Consider the following 22198-nt stretch of genomic DNA (forward strand, 5'->3'; position numbering starts at 1 on the left):
CCAGATATATAAAACAACACCTTTATTGATTAATTACCTACATCTTTTGCAAAAGAGAGACAAAGCATTCGACTAACGCCAGAATCCTAGTCTGAAAAGCATAGCTGCACAGATAGATTGATATATGGCTCTCAAGTCCTCCACATACACAGCCCCTCCCATCTTGTTAGCAACACTTTCTCAGTGAACTTCATTGTCTTTGCATTTAGAGCGTTCTAATCTTGAGCACTCCCTGTGCTGTTCCTACCTCCCCCAGGCACAGCATATTCTTCGCTCAGTCCCTATCTTCTTGGAAGGTGTCCCGTTACATTGGTAAGCTAGCATTTTGAGCATCAAACAGCAACTAAGCATTTTGGCCTTCTCAGGCACTTTTAGTATCCACAGAGGAATTTTGCTTTTCTGCTTCTAAGTTAATTCAGGTTAATCCATTTTCTGCTGTGTCATATTAACACTACATACTATAGTTTCCAAACTATATATCTCATTTCATATCAGGGCAACCATCTTTTATTGCTTGCAGAAGGGCAGCATGCTTCTAGATCTTGCTGAAGAAACCTGATCAGTAGCCTTCAATGACTAGAAGATATTTCTTTAATGAGCATTGATGGCTGGTGACTACTGAGCTAGGGCAAATCCCACACTCGCAGGTTGGGGTGAGGAAAGGGGTTACAATGCAGCCAGCAAAAGATAAACAAGTCCAAGATTTGCATTTGGAGTCATCTACAGACGTTCTTCTAATTCAGGAATGCAACACATGGGGGGGGGGGCTGGAACAAGTGCACTACCTCCATGCCCAACCCTATCATCCTCTGCACGTTGAAGGGCAACTGTCTGTCTTGAATTTGTGGAAGATCAGAATTCTAATCATGCAGGGGGGGAGCCTCCAAGACTAGAAACAAGATTCAATGCTTCAGACCATCATTCTTCAACTCGTGGAGACAGGGGCAGGAATGGGGGGCATCACTAGAGCACTTACCCCCATGGCCCCGCTCACATGTGAAATGTCTTGATTAGAAAAACACCTGAATCAGATTTGGCTTCCTTGGGTTCTCATAGCTACTGTCAGTCTCTGTCGACTGAGGGGAATGGTTTATGGTTGCAGTAAGGTAATTAATAGATAACGTCCAGCAGCCAGGCCATAAATCTGCCAAGCTTGAGGCAAAGAGGCCAGCAACTACAGTCAGTGTAAATACTGAGAGAGTGAAGAAGAGACAAGTCCTGGGGAAGTCCAAAGTGAAGATACCGGGGATGCGATGATGAGACAGGGCAGGGTTGAAGATACTCAATCACAAGCCAGGCTGGCTAGCCTACAAGGACACACGAAAGGTCAACATTGTTTCCAGAAAGAGCCCTAAGCCACGCACAGCCTTTTAAGCTCCCTTCCCTGGTTCAGGTGCTAGCAATTAGCCCTCCGACTCCTGGGAGCTTGTAGCCTTAAACCACCAGAAGCCTGCATTGCTCTGCTACTCGCAGGAATCTTCGCTCTGCAGGGAGTGGGGGAGAGGGGCTCCTGTTCACTCCTTGAGTCTAACTGAAGGGCTCCAGCTGTATCTTGAACATCTTCCAGTCGTGGTAGGTCTGGAGCTGCTTCTGGGTGGGTCTGCTTGCAAAAATCATGATGTCTCTTTGAAATCAAATAATTGATTTGGAACCCTTGTCTGAGGATCTCAAACTTTCCACCCACATTTGCTGTTGTACCTGCCCACCGCTAGCATGTGGCCCTTAGAAAGTTGCTCAGAAGGGAATGCCACCCTTGGATTAAAAAAGGTTCCCTACCTCTGCTATCAGCTGGTATAGTACAGTGGGGAGGAGAGCCTGGCTGGGAATCCAGAGTCGGTGAGTTCAAATCCCCGCTCGTGTCTCCTGGGTGTCAAGGGCCAGCTAAAGATCACTCCCACAGTGAGTGGCTCAGGGGTTACGTGTCCTGCCACCTGTGCAGCTGTGGGCAAGCTGCATAGTCCCAAGGTCCGCCTGTGACTGCCTCTGAGACGAGCTCCCGTCTCAGAGGAAGCTTTTTCAGTTTTAAAACCAGTCAGAAGAATTTTTTGACTGGTAAAAACTCTCTCCCAGGCAAGGGAGAAACGAAGATATCACCCACAGAAGCTTCGTTGTGTTTGTTGGGGACTGGAATTCATTAGGATCGCCTATGAACGAAGGTGTAGCCAGCAGCGTCTGACGGAGTCAGGGAATTCAAGCAAGCTCAAACTGACTAAGCGAGACTTTTTTTTTCTTTAAAGAAAAATGAATTTTAACAGGCAAGCATCCTTCTGTCTACTACTATCTACTATCACTCTTATCATTGTTACAGTAAAAGAGATTTGTTATAGAATCAGCAACAAAGAATCCCTGGGTGAGTTATACCTTTCTCTTTTATACACGGAATTAAGGAAGAAGAAAATCGAAATAGCTTATCTTTGTTTTTATTGCAAAAAGCTGGCATGGAATTGAGCATTATAAAGATATAAACGGATGAGGGGCATCTAATTTGAAGAGAAATATCTGATTAATATGAACATTTGAGTACTATTTGTTTGGGACTATTTTTTCTGGTCTACTTTATTTTGACGAATCTGTTTATTCTTTATGCCACTAATTATTTTGATGCTGGGAACTAAGTTTGTTTTGCACTCTTGGTAACATAAGAGATAAGGCAGTCTGTCTAGAAGATGATGTCAACAGGCTTGGAATATTAACTCCTTTGTTGCTGGAAAAAGAAATAAATTGCTCTTTGCTTGAGAATAGTGGCTATATTGGAAATTGAAGGGGGGGTTTTTTTGGTCTTAAGAATGACAATCAAGAAAGCGGCCGAGACCCTGGATGTACAGGAAGGGGTTCTCTCTTTAAACATGTTTCAGAAAATAATGGATGAGATTAAGATAACGAAACAAGAATTGAGACAGAGCAGACAAGAGATGAAAATTGAATTTGGCAAAATGAAACAGGAGCTGAAAGAAATAAAGGATTCTATGAGAAAAGAAGATATAACTGGACAAGCAACAGGAAATGAAAGAAAAATTAAAGGGAAGGTGCAAGTCCTGGAAATTGGAATAGATATATCAAATGTGGAATTTGAAAAAGATTTGGACTTTATAGCTGTGATGGATCCTAGTGACAAAGATTATTGCTTGGAATTCAGCTCTGTCTCTGAAGGAATTGGTGAAGATATCAGAGATAAATTTATCAATGTTTCAAAAAAATTTCTGGACTGGAATGATCTGATGGAACCTGAGATAGAGAAAGTTTATAGCATTAATTCCAGATATGTGACAATGGAAAAACTTTCAAGAGATGTGCTAGTGCACCCCGTAAAAAAGAACAGAGATATGACTTTACAACAATATTTCAGTAACACAGTCAGAATTGATGGCAAGAAAATATTTGTGATGAAGGAAATTCCTATTAGACTGTTACTATATGACTATGACAGCAGAATTATGTGTGCAAGGATGGACGATGGAAGATGGAACTAACACTGATAATGGAAGAATAGCTGTTGAAACTACTGGATTTATTAGACTTGAATAGATGGATTAATTGACATGTCTATTTGGAGAAAAATCGATAGAAATATTTCTCAAGAACTGGAAACCTCTCTTTGACTTTTTGTGGAAAGAATAAAATGATATGATGTTAATGAGATTTAATGATTAACCAAGATAACCACTGGAGGAAAGTGATTTTGTAATATATTAAGGGACAGGTTTGTTATATACTATAGACCTATAGCTGATTTAAGACAAATCGGAAGTCAATATTTTTATTGTATTAGTTATTAATTTGTTCTTTTTCTTTTGTTTTGTTTTTAGAAATCTGAATAAAAATTTATATTAAAAAAAAAAACCCTATTCATAGGGTCGCCATAAGTTGGGATCGACTTCAAGGCAGTCCATTTCCATTTCCACCTCTGCTATAGACAAATGGAGAAGGGACAGAGAATGAAGGAAGCTTTTCCACTCTGCTGCTGTAGAAGAAACGGGGAGACTTGGAACCCTTCTTTGCTCTTGGTTGGTGCATCGTAGTTGTAAAATTGGGTAAAAAAAGTAAAAATTGTAAACAACAACAACACCCACCAACCCTCCAAAGTATTTCCCCCCTCATGCTTTGGTTTGAGACGTGCTGGCCAGCTGCCCCAGGAAGCCCTGCCATGGTGCTGAATGAATTCTCCATATATTTCTGTACAAAAGTGCAAAGTAAGGGTCTCATGCCTAGCACAGAGGCCTTTCATTCTCAGGCCTGGCTAGGGGTGAATGAGTCTGCCGACTTTCTCTCAATTTCTTATTTTCCCCCCAGTCTTCAGTTCGGTTTACCCGTTTCCACATCTGTTTGTGATTATCGTGTTTAACATCCTTATGAAAATTCAACAGTGTTTTAGTTATTATTATTTATTAAGTTTAAATCCCGCCCTTCCTCTCAGAAGGAGCCCAGGACAGCATTTTAGTTACAAAGTTCTATTAATATACACATTTTGTATGCAATTTTGCCTTATATACACATTTTTGCAAGCAACCTCCCTTAACATAATGCATTTTGTAAGTTATTGTCACTTATGAAAGTATTTTCATGAACACTTTCGCCTAATATATGCATTTTGTATGCAATTTTGCCTTATGTACACATTTTTGCAAGCAACCTCCCTTAACATAATGCATTTTGTAAGTTATTGTCACTTATGAAAGTATTTTCATGAACACTTTCGCCTAATATATGCATTTTGTATACAATTCGGAAGAGTGTGAATTTTGAAGGATCGCTGCATTTCAGTTCCCATCCTATTTTGGGAAGCATGAATTAGGAATGTTCACATAAAAATGCAAATCAAAACCATATTTCTCCCCCTTCCCCTAAACATGGGCAAGATTCTCACTCAACTGGCATGGCAACATTGATTCACCATTTCCATCAACTCTTAAACAATGTCCAACTGACTGTGGTGGTGATGGGGGCGGGAGGGACAATTGTTTGCGGGTGGAAAAGCTCCACTTACAATTCATGCTTATCTTTCTTCAGCTGAGCCAGGAAAGGCTCTTTAGGTAATGCAGTGTGCTTAAGAGGTCTGTGCTTATGTTCCACTTCCTGGTACTGGTCGTTCTGCAGTGCAGCGTTGCTACAGAAATAAGTCCTACCGCAGAGTGTTTAGCCCAGGCCTAGGAGCATAAATGGCACCAGTCAGTGCCCCGTCGAGAAGGTGCTCACTCTTGGCAATTAGTCTCTGGGGAGAGAAGGGGGGACAGGGCAAAGCACAGCACATGCCACAATCGGAAGGAGACTCTGTTGGAATCAACTCCCTCCATTTTTGCTGTTGGTTTGGGGGCTCAGCAACTATAAAGATGCATCTTTGGGTGGCTTTGGATTTTATGCTGATACAGCAAGAAAGAGACTTGTACAGCCTTCCTCAGTATTTGTAGGTGACCTCTGAAGAGGGCTGAACCTGCTCCTCTAGTGCAACAAAACCAGCACCTAAAAGCCACAGGTGGGCAACCACAGCCTTCCACCTCCTGAAGAAAGAGAGAGAATGAATGAAAGGAAATGAATAGAGAGAGAGAATGAAGCGGGAAGAGAAAAGGGGTGTCCCACCCCCTTTTTGCTGTAGCCATGCTCACTGCCACCAGGATGTGGTCCCTCTCATTTTTCCTAAGGCAATGTGCCCCTTAACCCTTTGTTTTAAAGACTGACAAATGAATTATTCTGGCATAAGTTTTTGTGCACTGGAGTCCACTTCATCAGATGCATGAAGTGTAGCCCTCGGTTGATGTGTCTGTGTGTGTGTGTGCGTGTGTGTGTGTGCGTGCGCGTGCACATGTGCTCACATGCAGTTATTTTTCTGTAGTAGCTCCCCACCTATGGAATGCTTTCCCCAGGGAGGCCCACCTGTCGCCAACTTGGGCATTCTTTCAGCACCGGGCAAAGACGATTTTGTTTTCCTAAACACTTTGGCAGCAGCAAATGATTGGATTTTTTAATTCTCTGTTTTTAACATGTTCATATATTTGTATTATTGGATTTTATTATTGTAAATCACTTTGGGATTTTTGTTGTGCAAAGCGATGCATAAATTCAATGAGTGAGTGTGAGTGAGTGATGAGTGTGAGTGAGTGAGAGAATACATATACATACATGAAAGAAAGAGTTGTAAACACTGGAGTCAAATGGGTCATGGAATGTAAACAGCAGAGCACTTAAATATATGCTAAATAAGCACCATGACCATTTGCTATAGCAGTGATCAGTGACAGTACCATAATCCTAAATTTGCTGTTTTAATTAATACCTGTAGTAGTACTATTCAAGCCCAAATGGACAGAATCAGCAATTTGAGACTGAGGAGAGGAAGGGGCAGGGGGAGAGAGAGGCGGGAATTCTTTGAAGGCTTCTCCAATCTGCACGTCTGTAGATTAATTGTTGTTAGGTAAGTGAAGTGGGGCTGCACTCGATTACTTAACATGGCATGTCTTGGCAATATGGTATCACCCTTCAGCAATTAAACATTGGAATGACGTTTGATACACATGTTGAGGGTGCAATTCTTTGTTTTAGGTTGGAAAACCATCTCAGACCCTATATCCATTTTAAAAAGGGAAGAGGAAAATATCCTAATTACAATTTGTCAATGCAATCTCCTCCTTGTGCCTTTAGGAATAGAAGGAACTCTCAATTTCAGTTCTCTCCGTTACTCATTTTTCCACTCTTAAATTCAGTTCTCTGATACATCACTGCAGCAGTTTGTGAATATCTTTTTTTTAAAAAATCCTCATGGAAATTCTTCAGCGTTTTAGCACCATTTTTTCCTAACAAACACATTTTTGTATGCAGTTTTGACAAATACACACATTTTTGCAAGCAATTTCTCCTAATAGACTGCATTCATTAATATATTTTTATGCATGCATTCCCCTAATATATGCATTTCTGCAAACATTGTTTGGCTGGGGAGCTACATCACAAAATCTGGATAAGTGCGAATTTTGAAGGATGACTGTATTTCAGTTCTCTTATTGTTTTGGAAAGTGCAGATTCGATAGATTGGGCTTTAAATGCGAACTGAATCAAATTTCTCTCCCATCCCTGGGTTCATTGATAGATCACACTGAAATCTGGTTTGCAATAAGTAGGGATGGGTGAGAATTGTGATTCAGTTTGCATTTCAAGCAGAATTTATCAAATTTGCAGTTTCTGAATGAATATGAGAACTGAAACACAGCCGTCCTTCGAAATTCACATTTATTAGAATTTTGGGATGCAGTTTGCCAACTAAACAACATTTACAAAAATGCATATATTAGGGGATAGTGTGCACAAAAATGAATACATGATTAAAAATTACATGCAAAAAGGCATGAAATCATGAGAAATGGCTTGCAAAAATGTGTACCTCTGTCAAAACTGCCTACAAAAATGTATTTATTTGGAGAAATTCGCACTAAAATGGTGGAGAATTTTCATGAGGATTTTTTTAAAAAAAATCACAGATTGCTGTAGGAATGTAGAGAATTGAATTTAACCTTGGAAAAATGAGAAACTGAGAGAACCAACAGACAGATCTTCCCATCCCTAGCGATAAGGTACCTCAGTCCACACACCTAGGCTTTTCACATTGCCTGTTGCTATTTCATTTTCACCACAAATGGCATTTCCCTTTATCTTAGGGTTGCCATATTGCCTGGTTAGCTGGGTTTTACCTGGATTCTATGCATGCCACCCGGCGCCCGGCTAGCCCTTTAGGTGGCCCGGATTCTCAGCTTTAATTTTTTTTAAAAATTAAGTTTCTAGGTGGTCTGGTTCTGGAGATATACATAGAAACGTCAGCCGCCCCCCCGACTGTTAAATATTTCTTTAAACAGTACTGTATAGCACTTCGTAGCTTTAACCCCACCCGTTCAGGATTGCAGCCAATCAGGTGGGTTCACCCCCTGTTTATCTGAAAATCTCATAAATTGGGTAAGTATATACATTTCAGTTTCTTTTCCTCTTGTGTGCAGGAGTCAGATCTTGGGCAGTGTTTTGAAAACTTTCCCAATGCTTGCTTTTTGTAAAAGCAATGCTAATCCCATATGCCCAGAGTAAATCAAATTGAATTCAATAGGACTTACTTTTGAGTAGACATTGTTATGAATGTGCTGAAAATCAATGGGACTTTGGAGTGAATGTAAAAAAGAATTGTGTTTGTGCCCTCCAGTCCTATTTTAAAGCAAGTAGGCAGGGCTTACTTAGGTATTACAGTTTTTATTCTGTAGGAAAGTAATACTTATTTTTTTAAAACTAATACTGATTTCTCTGCAATGACCAACTGGTTTGACAATAAACTATTATATGGGCTGTATGTATTTGTACATCTGCAGTGTCTGCGTGTGCGTGTGCGTGTATGGAATCTTTCTGACACCCCTGTGAGGTAGGGTTAGAAACCAAGGCAGCTCACAACAAGAAATAAAGCCATTTAAAATCCAATAACCATAAAAACAAGTATAAACAGTTGCAAAACAGCGTAAAGTGGCATGATTCAGAATTTTGGGTTGTGTGAATGAAGTTGCTTATCACTTGAAGTTGCATTTCTGTCCCTGTTTGAGTAAGCCCCACTGAATACGCTGGGACTTGCTTCTGAATAAATAAACCTAGGATTGCACTATAAATATCTTTACAGTTTGTGTAAATAATAAATATATTTGATAGTCATGCTTTTATATAAATATTTCTTCATTTATCATATTTTTGGTTGTGAGATGCTTAGTTTTCTGCCTTACTCATAGTAATCTTGTTGTGGTTGGTATGGTATTACACTTAGGAAAGTGTTACTGCCTTTTGTGTTGTTTTTTTCCTATTTGCATTTCACTTATCTTTAACCTCACTCCGTTACAGCCATAGAAGCAACAGCAGCATATGCAAGATAATTAACTCCCATTAGTGATAAGAACAAGAATTTGTAATTATTATTTCAATTAAAACAAGAGGCTTATCAATACTTTGAAGAGGACCAGATATTTATTTTCTTTCTGAGCCCAGGACTGGGTCTTTCATGATGCCCGGGGGGGGGGGAGCAGGAGAGTAGTCGATAAGACAGACATCCTGGCATTGGTAATCTAATTAGCAAGGTATTTGCGTGGGGTTGTTGCACACTTCCAGGCCCAGTTTCATTTTGAGTATGGAGGCGGAACCTGTGTAGATGTGGTTGATCAAAGGGAGAAGAAATTTTGAGTTAAGCAAAGCTCTGCTTTTATAAAACCTAAGAAACATACAGATACTTTGAATGTCTGAGTGCCTGCACCAGTGGAATACTGGAGGAACTTGTAAAACTTGCTGCAACAGTATTTAGAACTGAGCATGTGGTGTGAAAGACTCCTTTTCCTAACATTTTGGCTTCTTGTTTTTCTCCACCCACCACATCTTTGAAATATATCGTATATGGTTAACCGTACTGTTGCCCTGACTTACTTTATGTATGTGGCTATTTTGTGTTTTTATTATGTTTTTATATTGATTGTGTATTTTTATTGTTTTTATTATATTTGTAAGCTGTGCTGAGCTCTGTTTTTAACAGCAAAAGGGCAGGATATAAATTCTCTTAATCAATCAATAAATACTCCATAGTGTTGGAAACTAGAGTCTAGGCATTTAAGGCTAAAAATGTTGCTTTAAAAAAAAAAGATTTCTCACATCTTTCCCCAGTTTTTGGTGGTAATTCCTAGGCACAAAAACAAAACAACTGGACAATCCAAGTATTAATATGCAAATATTCGCATAATATGCAAATAATATGCAAATAATTTGCATAATATGCAAATACTTTACATAATATGCAAATTAACCTGCCCGGATTTGTGGAACTGGAATATGGCAACCCTATGTGCCTTCCTCCCCCAGCTTAGAGAATCCAGAAAAGGCAACTGAAAACTGGACCACCATTTTTTATTTATTTATGAGGTGTCAAATGGCTGCAAGTTTGCCCATCTGGGAGGCTAATAATGCAAAGAGTGCCATGAATTGTCTAGCTTAGAACAAGCAGCCACAGGAAGTTTATATTCATTAGATTCCTCCCTCCTCCTCTCCCAGCCACACCCCCCTCCCAGCCACCTGATGCGCTCCTGTAACTTCAAAACGACAAAGCCGTGCTGATTTTTTGTTGTTGTTTTACAAAAGCATAACATTCTGGCAAGGTTTTGAAGTGATTAATTAGCCTCTCTTGAATTTCCCTGCCTTAGCTTTGGATCCTGTGACAATAAGATCTCAAACCTGCTGTGATTATCGGAAGGAGGGGGAAATCAAAAGGCCTGTCGTATTAATGCTTCCTCAGCAAAACCAGCAGTGGTAGGAAATGTCACAGTTTAATTATTCCCCTTTCCCTCCCCCCCCAAGAAAGCAGAGAATTGAAAGCAAACGCCCTTTCCTCTCTTTTCAAGGCCAACTTTGCTACCGCTGCTGATCTTGAAATTGCTAACAGTATTGTTGATCACTTATCTGGTACTTCTAATGTGTAAAGAAGTGGATCCTTTTACTAATATTTGCTCCCAGAACTCCCAGGGAGTTCTCTTGCCTTCAGAAAAACCCTGGTGAGCTCTACACGCAAACGAAAAAAAATGGAAATGGACTGCCTTCAAGTTCATCCTGACTTATGGCTACCCTATGAATAGGGTTTTCATGGTGTTAGATCCAAACCCAACACGCAAGCTGTCCTGTTACCCCAGCTCACTTATTACACCCCGGGAGAGTGCGGAGCTGAGTAAAAATGAACCCACTATCAGAGATCAAACAACACAAAACAAAGCCTTTGCAAAGGGGACCCAATACTTACAAGCCAAAGCAGGTGAGCATGGGAACCGCGTTTATTGATAGATGGGGGTTTATATAGGTTTACCCCGAAGTTTACAGTATCATGTTCACGTCATAAAACATAAAGAAACAATTGCTAACTGCCCGAGCTTTGGGACGTATGTGAGAAACAAAAAGGGGTACAGGAGAAGAACAAAAGTGGAAACATTGCACTGTCAACTTGTCTACATATTTCACATGTCCTTGAGATAAGCACTATGCAGGAACGGACAAAGGCGCATGGGAAGAGGAGGTTCAATTGCAACCGGGCGCCCTCTAACTTAAACACAGACATGGTATTATTTCGTCTTGCATATCAAAAGGGAGGGATACAACTCGAGAGCTATGAGGGACAATAAAGCAGCCTTTGACATTTCTGTGTGAAACATTTTGACAGTAATAAGCAAAGCCATAAGCATATATACGGTATGAAATGCATAGTAGGGGAGTCTCCAGCGTAATCCGGCTTTTATTATGTGAGCCACTGGAATGTCGGTAAGGGTCAGGTCACAAGGAAATAAATCTACATTTTATACCGAAAGTCAGATAAATGCCACTCTGGTTCTATTTCTCATGAAGCCTAAGCTGGTTTAGGTAAGACCAGTGAATTATAGTTTTATTAACACAGGGGTTTCAATTTGAACACAACAATCCCCCCTTTCAGCCCTGAGAGACTAGTTAGTCTCTCAGGTAGCTGCATCACCTTGTTTGGATTGCCAAGCCGGTCTCAAAGCCAATTCCATGTAAGTTGGCTGTGGTTTTTTGAAAAGGGACACTGTGAGTCGGTTCAGGCAGGCAGAGGCCAGTTGCATTAAATTGGGAATACATTGTACACAGCAACAAACTGAAATTAACAAGGCACCTGTTATAACAATATAAAATAAGATCTTATGCCAACTGGGCCAGGCTGAAAACCAATTGGAGAAGCTCGAGAACAAGGAAAAATTCTCTATGTGCTCTACTTCGTGATATATATTTCCGATGTCGTTAATGTGTTTTATGACATCAGCCTTACTGTCTGTTATGTGGGTACAACATTCGCTCCCTATCAGCGAACAGACCCCCCCGTGGGAGCTCAATAAAAAGTCCAAAGCGAGCCGGTTCTGGAGAACTACAGTTCTAATTTGCCCTTGTTCGTTGGTGAGATCCGAAAAGGCAATGGCCGAATCATTCATAAAACGCTCAAAAGCTTGAGACAATTCTATGAGCTCCTGGTATGTTTTGGCTGCGCCATACTGTGGAAAGAAACCTCTCAGCACTGCCTCCCCTGTGCTTCTTTTGTTACGGCGACGCAGAGTAGGCAATGTGGAGGAAACCCGGAGTCCTGGAACTACTCTTCCCAAAGTACAGGTCCAGGAGCCCGTTACTGGTAATTTCCTTACCGCTGAGTGCCCACAAAGCCACCAGAGTCCAGCTGGGGTTTGATGATCCACTAGATCTGTAAGGAAAGGTACTAAATGGTGGTCCGCAAAAGTCAGGTGTAGCAAATGCTGCCAAATAGAAAGCCACGTTAAACCCGCTGCTTTTCGTGTTTCATTTATAAAAGACCAATTACCTGGTTTTGTAGAGTAAATTAAGCCATCGCATAACATCCCTCCCGCTGGCTGGCTTCCGCTGCCTACGCATACTGATCTCGCGATGGGCCCACTAAGAACCAACCCCCCTTCTAGTTCCTGTGAGCTGGAATGTGAGGCGAAGGAGAGATAGTCATTTAACGGCAATGGGGCCCCCGTCAAGGGGACTCCCGCCTGTCCGTGCGGTGGGGTGTGTGCACAAACATAACAGGTGCCCTTTTCCGGAGCTGTTTCTTCCATTAAGGCAACAAAAGTATTTCCGTCCCACCCATCGCCTCTTTTGGTGTTTCTATGTTTGAACCCGCCCCATGTTTTCCTGGTTTGTGTAGCTTGTGTCACCTTGTCTTGTATGGGTTTCTGAGCGCCCAGTTTATCTTTTAGCCATGCATAACATGATGGTTCTCCAATACCTACACAAAACTTTGGTCTTTCTGCCATCTTGGGCTGGGTTGTTCCATATTTAACCTGGAAAGTAAGCATGTTATATTCTGAACTTATAGATGTTATGTCTACCTCTGGAGGGCAGCCGTAATTAGGCATATGTCTATATTGCCAGCATCGAAGTGCAAGTCTAATAGGCCATTCGATTTCAGCCTGGGTGCAATGCGTTACCCAGCGGCCAGTATAATTATGTTGCAAGATAACGGCTGTTTTATGACACAACCGTCCCGCTATGTCAGCCTTCACTATCCCTTCCTTTATCTGATTTACATCGTAAAGAAAAGGGTCTGGGCAATCCCGTGTTTTTGGGATTGTTCGTCCAAAGTCTTTCAGGTAGTAATAATCATTATCATTGCATATCTTCACGTTTGGGGGGCAGCAAAGGGGTAAGGCATATCGAGCTAACACAGTCATCCCCCATAAGTAAATAGACATCCTTTCTGTTTGTTGGAGCATTTCTGTGTTGATGTCTTATTCAATGTCCGCGTTCTGGAAAGGGAATTGTGCCGCCTGCCACTGGCCGGTTTCTTCGTTCCTCTGCAACCGTATCTTGGGGACCTGGGGTGGTGGCGGTGCCGCTACTACAGCTGGCTTTACGTGGGAATGGTGTATCCACGACTTTCGTCCTTCTAGGAAAACAGCAGCTTGTGTAGTCAACAGGACTTGATGTGGTCCCGTGTATCTTGGCTGCAAGGAATCGCCCCTCACGAATTTCTTTGCCCAAACAAAGTCCCCGGGGTTGTATGGATGCACCTGGTCCTCAAGGGGTACCGTCTTAGTGGATCCGGCAGCTTTCCACAGTTCCCGGAGCCTGGTCTGCAAGGAAAGATACTGGGATACAGTTATGTGATCCCCCCCCAATAGTGAAACCTCCACATTTGGCAAGCACCCCCCTTTTGTGGGAGGCCTGCCATACACTAATTCGAACGGTGAAAGCCCTAACGCCCGGGTAGGGCGGGTACGCAAATGGAAAAGAACGAGAGGGAGTACCTGAGGCCACCTTAAGCCTGTTTCCTGAGTATACTTAGCCAACGCTGTCTTAATTTCCCGGTTCTGTCTTTCCGTCGCTCCGGATGATTGTGGATGGTAAGCGGTATGGAACACATGTTTAATTCCCAGACCTTCTTCAATTTTTGTCAAAATCTGTCCTGTAAAGTGTGTTCCTCGGTCTGAGTCTATTACCTCTGGAATTCCGAACCGCGGTATTACTTCTTTCAGTAATATTTTGGCCACCGTTGTTGCCGTAGCGTTTGTGGTTGGGAATGCCTCTACCCATGCTGTTAAAGGGCATACCATGACTAGAAGATGTTTCTTTCCTTCCGCCTTAGGGAGATCAACGAAGTCGATTTGGAGCTGAGTAAAAGGTGCAGCCGGCACGGGTCTACCCCCTTGTGGGGCCCTGTTTGGTAAAGCTGGTCCGTTGGCTTGGCAAATGTGGCATGCTTTCACTATTGCACCGCATATGGGTTGGATTCCAGGGGCATACCAGAAACGTGTGATCGAATCTGATAAGGCAAGTATGCCGTAATGGCCTCCATGGTCATGGAACCATTTTGCTGCTGCGTGATACAACGCTCTGGGTAGACACGCTCGGCCGTCCGGCATGGTCCATAGTTGTTGTTTCAGGATCGCTCCTAGTTCAGTCCATTGCTTCACTTCCCGTGGGGGTATTGAAACAGATACAGGCGGGACAAAAGCAGTGGTCACTAGTGCCAGAGTTGGCATACTCATAGGTAATAATGCTGCGTGGCGTGCAGTCTGGTCAGCCAGGGCATTTCCCAAAGTCACTGGGTCCTGTTCCTTAGTATGTGCCTTGCAATGCACCACTGCTAGCTGTAAGGGATCAAGAATAGTTTGTAACAGTTTTTGCACAAGCTCCAAGTGTTGGATAGGCTTGCCCCCTGCAGTTGTAAACCCCCTGTATTTCCACAGATGAATGTGACAGTGTATAACTCCAAAAGCATACCTGCTGTCGGTAAAAATAGTCACTTTCTTACCTGCTGACAATTGACATGCTCTGGCCAGCGCATAAATCTCTGCTGCTTGCGCTCCCCATCGTCCTGGGAGGGCTGTCGCCTCCACCACCTCCCACTGTGTTGTTATCGCAAATCCTGTATATCTTACCCCATTTTGGTAATAGGAGCTGCCATCTGTAAACAGTATAATATCCGATTCTGGCAATGGCTCATCAGACAGGTCTGGTCTGATCTGTAAGGTAGATTGTAAGACTTGCACACAGTCATGCTCCGGGAGGGGCAGGGGTAAATCGGGTAAGAGTGTGGCTGGATTTAATGGTCCACAGCGTTCAAATCTGACATTTGGATCCTCTAGCAGCTCTGCTTCCAGCTGTTGCTGTCTTTGTGCTGAAAACACCTGTGTGGTACACTTTCGCAGCAAAGCCGAAAGGGCATGGGAGGTCCATACAGTGGTGGAGTGTCCGAGGGTCAGTCCTTTCACTTTGGTTAGCAGCAAGGCTGCCGCAGTCAGTGTGCGCGTGCATGTGGGGGTCCCACGAGCTACATTGTCAATCTGTTGAGAGTAAAACGCCACTGGGAAATGGCTGGGACCGTATAATTGTGTCAGAACTCCACTGGCCACCCCACATCTCTCATGTACAAACAGATTAAAAGGTTTCCCATAATTTGGCGGTTTCAGGGACATGGACGTGGCTACGCTTTGCTTTAATAATTCAAACGCCTTCTCGTTGTCCCGGCTCCATTGTATCAGATCAGGAGCCTTGCTTGCAGTAAGCGCATATAGTGGCTTGCTCAATTCTCCACATGATGGCAGCCACGGTCTACAGAACCCAATCAGTCCCAGAAACCCTCTTAACTGCCTTTTTTTTCTTGGAAGGGGGCAGTTTTGTATGGTAGAAATACGCCCCGGGTCCATTTGTCGCCCCTCTGGCATTAAGATAAACCCCAAGTATTTGACTCTTTCTGATAGCCACTGGATCTTCTTCAGGTCTATTTTGTGACCCCTTGAATGCAAGTATAACAGAAAAGCCTTACCGTCTTCTCGCAGCGCCCCCTGGTGCTCATTGGTAATCAAAATATCATCAACGTACAGAACAAGCACGGAACCTCTTTTTGGGGTGAACCCTTCGAGATCGTCCCTCAGGCATTGGCTAAACACCCCGGGACTATCACGGTATCCCTGTGGGATTCGGGTCCAAACGAAAGAGCGCTGGTCCCATTCGAGTCCGAACAGATATTGCGAATCTGGGTGGAGAGGGATGCTAAAAAAAGCATTTTTGAGATCAATCACGGTAAACCACTTCGCGTCCCATGGAATCTGACTGATAATCGTTACTGGATCTGGAACAACAGTGTGCAAAGGGATCACATACCTGTTTACCGCCCTCAAGTCTTGGCAAAACCTCCACCGGACTGGATCTCCGGGTTTCTTTGGAGGTTTCTTTATTGGTAGTATTGGCGTGTTGCAGGGGGTCCGCTGCGGCCGGATAACTCCTTTTGCAATGAAGCCTTCTATTATGGGGCGTATGCCTTCTCTTGCTTCTAATGACAGAGGATACTGGGCAACGTTTGGTGGCGGGAGGGATGGCTTTACCTGAATTCGAACGGGGCTTACTGATCGCAATAGCCCCACGTCTGTATCTTCCGTGCCCCACAAGTCAGATGGCAGGTCAGCAAGGTCTCCCGGTAAACCGTCTCCTGCATGTTTGTGTCTAAGTGTATTACCCGTAGGCACCCCTAATACACTCATCAGCAAGCCCACCCCTTCAGGGGTGCAGGTTAAGGTAGCCTCCAGTTTACACAACATGTCACGTCCCATTAAGGAAATGGGACAAGAAACAGAGTAGAGAAAAACGTGGTTAAACATTTTATCATTGTATTTAACTTGCAACGGTAGTGTTGTGCACATGGGCGTGGGGTTTCCATCTACCCCCATTGTCATTTTTACTTCTTTACTCAACCAGTTTCCTGGCGCTACATTAATCAGGGAGTATGTAGCTCCCGTATCTACCAGAAAGGTCACCGCTTGTCCTTGCACGTTTAGGGACAGTCTGGGTTCTTGAGTTGGGAGAGAGAGAGAAAGAAACATCCCTGCTAAAGACATCAGATTCATCAGACCGGATCCTGCCCCCTCCCTTTCCACAGTTAGTCATTGTTGGTGTGCTGGGCGCCCTCCGTACTGATCCCATGAAGCCGGCGTCTGTTGGACAACGGGAGGGGGTGGAGGTGGGTAATCCGCTTGCGCACCTGTGAAATCTGGGTAAGAAGGGTTGTTAGAAATGTGTTGCACGTTCCCTGTCCTCCACGGACAGTCCTTCTTGAAATGTGTGTACTCTCCGCACTGAAAACAAGCCCTATCTCCTTGCCATGGACTCCTCGTTTGTCCTCTTCCTCTCTGATTTCCGGCTCTCGGCCCCCTCGGAAAACCTCTGCCTCTACCTCGAAATCCTCTATTTGGTGGCTGGCCTCTTATAGCAAGAGCCAGCATTTCAAAGTCCTCTTTTTTCTCCTTCTTCCTACTTTTCTCCTTGTCCTTATCCCACACAAAATCCGCTACTTCCAATATCACTGTCACAGCTTCCCCCCCCCATCCGGGTCTGAAATTCAGAAAATAATCCCTCACCGCTGGCTGCGCTTGATGAACGAAATTGGCAATGAGGGTTGGGTGATCCAACACGTTTTCTGGGTTCAGATTTGTATAGCTACGTGCTCCCTCTAACAAGCGCGACCAGAATTTTCTGGGAGGTTCACTGGCTTCTTGTTTTATTGCCATGAATTTAGCTTGGTTGGGGGGTTTCTGTGACATCCGCTCCAAGTGTGTCAACAGCCTATCCCTGTCGGTCTGCAGCTGGGCGCGGCGAGGCTGCGTCCAGTCTCCCGCTACCCACGCTGCAGCCACCCGTGCTTGGTCCGACCAAGCTCTATTTCCCGCTGCCTCCGCAGCCCATGCAGTCTCCAACGTCCACAACCTGCTACGTTCTTCACCTGTCAGAACCCTTCTCAGCAAATGTTCCACATCCGAGTATGTCGGATTGTGGCTTTCGAACAACCTGCCCAACAACTCTCTAATTCTCCTTGGCTGCTCACCAAAAGTTCCAGCCATCCTACTCCATTCCTTTAAATCCCATTCCAACCAGCTCTTTAGCTCAACTACTTCGGTACGCTGGATGCCCCCTCGGGCATCTACGTACGGCTGATCATGTACAAGTAATGGCATCTCTAACGCTTCTGCCTCCTGCCTTTTCTTTTCTTTTGTTCGCTGGCGCGTGTCCATACCCCCTGAGGCACCCTTCTCCTCTTCCCTTTCATCTGTGTCATCATCCGACACACATGAAAGAAACCTCTTCTCCGGAGTGGGATTTCTGCTCCCGGGAGCTGGGAGCGGATCCGGAGCAGAAGGTATTATAGATCGGCTCAGGACCGTTCTTTTACTTGACGTATTGTCATTAAAATAAGAAGGAGGGGGTTCCTCAATGGACAGAGTTCTTATTGCCATCAAAGTAAGACTGTCCCATTTTTGTGACCCTATTTTCCATAGGAGCCAGAATTCCAATTGGTCTGGGTGGGTATCCCCAATCCGTCTCCGCAATCCCAACAACGGAACGGTTTCAAAGGACCCATCCCTCGGCCACCGTTCACCCGGCACCGATACTGCAGTCATCCGCGGCCACTCCTCCTCACAGAGCTGTATCATTTTTTTCTTTTTTAAACCTCTCCTCCTCACTGGCAACTCTTCCTCTTGCCACAGCATGCACATAATTCCCAAAGGGCTGTCCTTGACCGGCACACCCTCTGTATTTCCCATGACGTCTGATAGCGGGTTTTTCCTCAACTGTGCTTTATCCCCGAACTGTCAAAGCCGCCCGCTCGCGTTGATAACCGAGGAAATCCTCGTGGCGCCTGTTATCAATTTAAGGGGTGCAATGGCAAAAAGGGGGTCCGCACAAGGGATCCCGGACGAGCCCCCAATTGTTAGATCCAAACCCAACACGCAAGCTGTCCTGTTACCCCAGCTCACTTATTACACCCCGGGAGAGTGCGGAGCTGAGTAAAAATGAACCCACTATCAGAGATCAAACAACACAAAACAAAGCCTTTGCAAAGGGGACCCAATACTTACAAGCCAAAGCAGGTGAGCATGGGAACCGCGTTTATTGATAGATGGGGGTTTATATAGGTTTACCCCGAAGTTTACAGTATCATGTTCACGTCATAAAACATAAAGAAACAATTGCTAACTGCCCGAGCTTTGGGACGTATGTGAGAAACAAAAAGGGGTACAGGAGAAGAACAAAAGTGGAAACATTGCACTGTCAACTTGTCTACATATTTCACATGTCCTTGAGATAAGCACTATGCAGGAACGGACAAAGGCGCATGGGAAGAGGAGGTTCAATTGCAACCGGGCGCCCTCTAACTTAAACACAGACATGGTATTATTTCGTCTTGCATATCAAAAGGGAGGGATACAACTCGAGAGCTATGAGGGACAATAAAGCAGCCTTTGACATTTCTGTGTGAAACATTTTGACAGTAATAAGCAAAGCCATAAGCATATATACGGTATGAAATGCATAGTAGGGGAGTCTCCAGCGTAATCCGGCTTTTATTATGTGAGCCACTGGAATGTCGGTAAGGGTCAGGTCACAAGGAAATAAATCTACATTTTATACCGAAAGTCAGATAAATGCCACTCTGGTTCTATTTCTCATGAAGCCTAAGCTGGTTTAGGTAAGACCAGTGAATTATAGTTTTATTAACACAGGGGTTTCAATTTGAACACAACAATGGTAAGTGGTATTCAGAGGGGGGTTACCATTGCCTCCCTCTGAGGCTAGTCCTCTCCAGCTGGCTAGGGCCTGCTCAGCTTGCCACAGCTGCACAAGCCAGCCCCTTCCTTGTTTGCAACTGCCAGCTGGGGGGCAACTGGGCTCCTTGGGACTCTGCAGCTTGCCCACAGCTGCACAGGTGCCAGGGCATGTTACCCCTGAGCCACTCACTGTGGCAGTGATCTTCAGCTGGCTCTTTACACCCAGGAGACATGAGCGGGGATTTGAACTCGCAGACTCTGGACTCCCAGCCAGGCTCTCCTCCCCACTGTGCTATACCAGATGAGATCTGTTGATTTAAGCTTCCCCATTAAAACCTCTGTCATCAGGTGGGTAAGGACCCTCTCCCTTCCTTCAGTTAACCCTTCCCCTCCTTGACCTGCCACTGGGTGGATAGCCCCAGAATTGCTGCCATTTCTTTCCTCCCATTCTGTGCCCTATTAGGTCACTGTGGCAAAGCTTCAAAACAGACAAAATGGCACATATGGAACAAAGCCAGCAAGCCTGAATGCCGAACACTTTACTTAAGCCGCCTGTAGAGTAGGAATGGGTGGAATTCTTCTCCTCTTGGCGTTCTTTCTGACTCTTAAACCACGAAGCACAATGGAGCATTTGTCAAAATCACATTTGCAATTTGCTTGGTAATCAGTTTGGCAATTTAAATACAAGACCTTGGAGTAATTGCCTCCCCTACGCACGTTTGAAACAATACCCCACAATGCTCAGGAAGGAGGCTTGATTAAAAATTAATTGCAGGGATCGGAAGAAACGGTCAGAGAGCACCTACGAAGCCTGAACAGGTTAATTTGGATACTTACACAGGAGCAGAAATCAGCAGCAAAAGGATAGGTCAAAATACAAAACAGGGTTCTCAAACACTATTGCCTACTGACCTAGTTTTACTTACATACACACACACACACACACACACACATGTTCAAGTGGGACCTGCACTAAACTGTTGCAGGGTGAAGTGCTTCTGTTCAGAGTTTCAGCCAGCCAGCCAGCCAGCCAGCAATGCTCCCATTCCATTCCCCCCACATTCAGTTTTCCATTCCACCTATGCCCCACCCACTCAACAACACACATACTCAGCATTCCATACCCAGTAAACATCTTCATTTCTCAATAACATGTTGGGGGGGCAGTGGGAGTTTTTTTTTTTAAAAATTGTTTGTTTTGTTGTTCTGCAAGCCTTGGGATTTCTTGAAGTCCACCCAAACCCCCTCTTTTATAAAACAAATAATGATTCTCACTGCCTAAGGGTTTGGGGGAGGAATTTCCACCCCACCAAAATGGCTAATTCTTACCTGAAAATCAGAGAATATTTGGTGTAGAGTTACATAAAATACACCATCAGTGCAAGGGATGGCAATAGAAAATGGTTTTGTGCCATTTTATCTTACCTATAAAATTATGAAGTGATGCTAAGCAATGCATCAGTTTTGCAAATCCATATTAATGCCTTGATGAGGCCAATTAAAATGCCGCAACAGCATGTGCCAGCTTTCAAGTCCTCCAGAAGACTTCATCAGGCTAGATGGTAAACAAAGCAACGGAAGAATTAATGGTGAATCATGGAGTTTGTATCCTTTCACAGTGGAATGTGGAAGCAGGTGGCAGACATTCAGATGAGGTTCCCTTAGGTCTGTGCACGTTTCAGGTTGCATCAAGAGCTGCCGGAATAAACAGTGGTTGAAACCACCATGGCAGAAGAACCATAGTTCAGTGGTCAGTGGTCCCTGGTCCAATCCCCGGCATCTCCAGGTAGGCCAGAGAGTAATTTCTGGCTGACGCCCTGAAGAGCTGCTGCCAGTCAGAGTAGACAGTACTGAGCTAGGTGCACCAGTGGTCTGACTCAGTGTAAGGCAGCTTCCTATGTTCCATCTCTGGAATATAATATCCAGCTGTTTCCCAGATCTCTCTCCACCCTTAAGGAAAACACACAGGTTTAATAACAAGTGTCACAATTAAAAGGAAGGTGTTAAAAAATAAGAAGCACCACCCAACTTTCAGAGGGGGAGAGAGAGCATTTCCTGCTTTGCAGGGCCTCTGCCTGTCCATTCCTTGCCTGTTGCACTTTTAATTTCCACCAGAGTTCAGTCGGAGGATACCGACGGATTGCCTGTCGACACACAGCTGAGTCCAAATATTTATCCCACGGTGACTAGAAACCCCAGTTCAGCTAATGTTGATCATATCAATGTGCCACACAGCAAAACTGAAACTCTGGCTAAGCAGCTCATTAATACCACCTTCTCTGCACCAACCTTGCTCCAAAGAAAGGAAGGGTTAGGGTGGGCCAATAAAGGAGAGAGGTGGGTTAATTTAAGCCACAAAATCATGCACAATTTATTAGTCTGTAGCTTTGTGTGCAGAAGGTCCCCGCTTCAGTCTCCAGCACCTACATGTAGAGCTGGTAAAGACCCCTTTCTGAAACACTGGAGACTTGCCTCTTGACAAGAATGGGCTAGATCAGGGTGAGGGAACCTGTGATCCTCTAGATCAGTGGTTCCCAACCTGGGGGCCGGGACCCCCAGGGGGGCCGCAAAGTAATCCATAGCGGGCCGTGAACAGTAAA

General features: G+C 44.1%; 1 long non-coding RNA gene across 1 annotated transcript; it reads left to right on the forward strand.

Moving 5' to 3' along the window:
* The first annotated feature begins 901 nt into the window (after positions 1–901).
* LOC133377873 (uncharacterized) lies at positions 902–4361 on the forward strand. The gene is made up of 2 exons (XR_009760813.1): positions 902–1572; positions 3807–4361. It is a non-coding gene; the product is annotated as an uncharacterized LOC133377873 (long non-coding RNA).
* Positions 4362–22198: the final 17837 nt, after the last annotated feature.

This window comes from Rhineura floridana, chromosome 2 (assembly GCF_030035675.1).
Source record: "Rhineura floridana isolate rRhiFlo1 chromosome 2, rRhiFlo1.hap2, whole genome shotgun sequence".
NCBI lineage: Eukaryota > Metazoa > Chordata > Lepidosauria > Squamata > Rhineuridae > Rhineura > Rhineura floridana.